Source organism: Alligator sinensis, unplaced genomic scaffold (genome assembly GCF_000455745.1).
Source record: "Alligator sinensis unplaced genomic scaffold, ASM45574v1 scaffold980_1, whole genome shotgun sequence".
Taxonomy (NCBI): domain Eukaryota; kingdom Metazoa; phylum Chordata; order Crocodylia; family Alligatoridae; genus Alligator; species Alligator sinensis.
In genome coordinates this window covers 310,122-313,958 of record NW_005842722.1, presented here as the reverse complement: position 1 = coordinate 313,958, position 3,837 = coordinate 310,122, and the positions used below count along the sequence as shown (strand labels likewise).

At 51.1% G+C, this 3,837-nt stretch overlaps 1 long non-coding RNA gene across 1 annotated transcript in view; it reads left to right on the top strand.

Annotated features, from left to right (window-relative positions):
* Window positions 1–217: 217 nt before the first annotated feature.
* The window catches only part of LOC102382014, a 39,018-nt gene continuing 35,398 nt past the window's right edge, over window positions 218–3,837 (top strand). The window contains exons 1-2 of the long non-coding RNA XR_325014.1: window positions 218–255; window positions 1,786–1,889. This is a non-coding gene — a long non-coding RNA (uncharacterized LOC102382014). The remainder of the gene's footprint in view (window positions 256–1,785; window positions 1,890–3,837) is intronic.

The following is a 3,837-nucleotide window of genomic DNA, read 5'->3' as shown; positions in this document are numbered from 1 at the left end:
CATCCTGTCACTGAAATGATACCTTTCTGAACCATTTCCAAGCTTGCAACCTTTGGAAATGCTTTAAATGGTGCATCTGTGTGGCAGGGCACTGTTTGTGCCTGCCACTTTAAGGGTCTAAAGACAGCAGCCAGCAGGTGCCTGATTAGGGCAGCCATTTTGAGCCTTGGGCTGCCCATATAAACAGGGCATTTTGCTGCTGGAAAGCCAGGCAGCAACATTGCCTGGCCACAGGGCTGCTGGTATCATCTGGAGGTAAGGGAGGTGCTGTAGAGGATGGTCAGGAGGCTCCTGGTTCTGGGGATGACCTAAAACTGCACCTTGCTGGGAGTGGGTGGCCTGGTGGGGCTCTCAGTGGCACAGGAGCCCCCAAGAAATGCCAGGCCATTTACCACCCCAGTGAAAGGTGGGTTGGGGTGCCTTAACCCCTAGCCCCCACAACTTGGGTGGGTTACACCCTTGTAGGGTCTGGAAGGTGGACCCCAGCGAGAGAGTGGGGCCATAGATTCAAACCTGTCTTGATGTCCCCTGACTGCTCAATCCTGGGGCCAGGGCCAGGGGCCCACTGCGAGGGATGCCCAGAGCTGGGGGTCTGGGGTTCTGTCTGGCCTGGAGGTGGGGCAGGACCAGTAGAGCCAAAGGTCCTGGGGGGACCACACCTGTAAGGGGGAAGCAGCTCGGGGAGCTATGTAGCCTGGAATGAAAGCAGATGAGACCGCCTGAATGGAGGGATCCAGGTGGGGTTCAAAGAGCAGGATTCTGGGGCCCAGATGGGGGCTGGTGATATTGATAACATCTGGATACCATCTGTGAGGCTTGGGCTGTGGTGTAGGGGAGGAATGGAGCTGCAGATAGTGCCCCATGGCACCGGGGCAAGAAATGGGCAGCCTCCCACTTAATTAACATCAATTAATTAACAACAAGGCATGGCGGGAGAGAAGGCAGGTGAGTTAGCCCAGAAACGGGTGTGTGGGCCACAGGATATTGGCTCTGAGAAGGTCCCCTGTTAAAAGCTGCCTGCACCCTACTACAGGTAAATAAATGTATGCACACAGCCAGGTAACACAGAGCAGCAGCTTTGACTTGGGGTAAGACATTGATATAGTCAGGCATATAGGTATCTATAAAGACCAGACTTGACACAATGAAACAGGCTGCAATATGTGTGGGGCATAATTAGGACCAAAGTGAACCTGCATGTAAAGCAAAATCTGCTGAAATGGAAGGCAGAAGTTGCTTTCCCTTTATGCATCTAAGTGGCAGTTCTGTAGACATATCCCTGGCTAGTTTTTGGCCCTTGTTTATGCAGTTGCTTCATCCATCTGCATTTGTTCACTGAGCATTACAGCTAGCCACTGAAAGAGCCCATGTGCAGCTAAGTGCATGTGTGTGTGTGTACACACTTGCATGCATGCTCAAGTCCCCACCAAAAATGATTGGGGGTAGGTGGAAAAAGGATATTTTTCCCTTACTTCAGTGCCCAGATGATTTGGCACCATCACCCAGAGCAGCGGGGGGGGGGCACATGACTCCACCTCTGTAACTTCCTAGCACAGCGCTGTAATGACAAGGCACAAGTCTACATTATATAAGTCAGTTCTCTGTGCTCCGTTTGTAGCTGAACCACTGCTCCTTGTAGTTAACAGGATGGAAAAGTGAACGGGGAAGCTGTTTTTGCCCCCACTAAAAGCAATCTTCCAACCTACAACCCAGGGCCTGCTTTTTTTTCAGGACACCAGTGCTTTGATTGAGCCATACACTCATTACCTGCTACTTTTCTTCTAGCTCTCCCTTCCCCATTCTCTTGGCTGTTCAGGTGACCAGCATCAAAAGGCATGCTGGAGACTGAGAGTGACCTGTGCTGTGAAGATTAGAGCACAGTGTGGCAGGTTTGAACTCCTTTTTCACTTGGGGTGGGCCTAGAGCCCAGGTTTTCTGCATGCTAGCTTAACCACTCACTGACTGGGGCTGAGAGGTGGGCAGCTTCCCCATCCCTCTTCCTCTAGTGCTGGGCGCCTGCTAGTCACTGGTTTCTGGACGCTTACAATTTCATAACTTAGATGCAAATATGCACGTGGAAAGGGCAGCATATGTGCCTGACCAAGGAGCAGCCATCTGGGCCCATGTGCACTCTTACGTGCAGAAATGACAGAATTGCCAACAAAAATGCAAAACACAAACATGGCTAAAAAGCTGCCCTTTAGGTGTGTGAAAGGAAATGGAATCCAACCCTAAGGGCCTGTTTTGCTTCTCACTTATACTAATTTTCCAGACATGTAACTCTCTTCATTGCAGTGAAGTTACTCCTTAGTAAGCCTGTGTGAATAGGCAGGTATTCGATCCAGCTGCTTTAGATGCCAGCGATGTGATCTGGAGCTCTGTATCCGTTTTTTGCTTCAATTCAGCCGAAGCAGCTCTGAAGCTTTGGCGATCCGGCCACAGGGTATAATGGGGAATAAATTAAATATCTATAACTTTGTTGTTTTTTGTCTGATTTGGATGAAACTTGCAGGGATGGTAGCCTCTGCTGAGATCATGAAGCCTGCCATGTTTCAAGAAGATCAGTGCAGGGGCTTGGGGGAGCTACACCCCAAATTCTTGATGTCGGGACCGAGGGTCGGTCTAAGGCTATGGCCAATAGCCCGGACCATCAGGTGGGGTTTTTCCACGACGGAGTAGAGTTAGGCATGGAAGCGTATTTCTTTTACAAAGAAAGCTTTATTTACACTGCCGATGGTCACAGCGCAGGGAGGGAACTTGCTTGGGTTGCAGTTGCACACAAACAAACACAAGTGAGATCTCTTCCGAACCGCACCGAACCGAGATGAGTCGTCGATGTACGACTCCACGAGCGCTTTACACGGGGGATACGTCAAATTTCCCCTATGATGGGGAGTGGCTAAGAGCTGATCGGGCCTCTATGTCCTCCTCCAAGACACACGCGGAGTTTGCTAGGCTACACAGCGCGCTCAGAGTTCCCCACGAGATGGTTGTGTAGTCCTCCAACTTGGGCGGAAACTGCTCTAACTTTTGTGGCGGGAACTCTTTTGCACCGGGGATTTCTCTCTGCAGCTGAGAAATCCACCGTGCAAAGAAAGCTGCATGTGGCGGGAAAATGCCAATGTGCCGAGGCACTAAGAATCATTGGGTTATGACACTTGAAAGCAAAACTCATGGCACATGTATGTGTTACACCACAGGGGGGTGAAAACTGTGGAGGTGGTGGCCCCTGATGAGACCACAAGGCCTTCCAAGTTTCAAGGAGATAAGTGCAGGGGTTTGGGGGAAACTGCCCCTCAAGCTGCAGACAAGCACAACTCGTGACATGGGTGACACTGTGTGTTAAGGCGCAGCAGGGTGACAGCTGCAGGCCTGCTAGCCCTTGCTGAGGTCACAAAGCCTGCCAGCTGTTGAGAGAGGTGCAGGGGGTTCTGGGTTCTGGGGCCCTGCACCTCTGGCTGCTGACAGGCAAAACTTGTGACATGGATGCTTGTGCAACTCTCTCTCTTGCCAATCAATCATGATTCACTCAGGGACCAGCTCAATACACAGTAGCTAGCTACTAGTAGCTATTAGATAAAGAGTTGATTAGCACCTACAAAACCACAGACTAAGGAGAGGAAATAATCAATACAGACAATCAACTGCCCCAAGACGGAGACAGTTGCACAAGCACCCATGTCATGAGTTTTGTCTGTTAGCAGCTAGGGATGCAGGGCCCCAGAACCCCCCGCACCGATTTCCTTGCCAGCTGGCAGGCTTCATGGCCGCAGCAGGGGCTAGCAGGCCTGCAGGTTTCACCCGCTGCTCCTTAACACACAGTGTGAACCCTGTTCA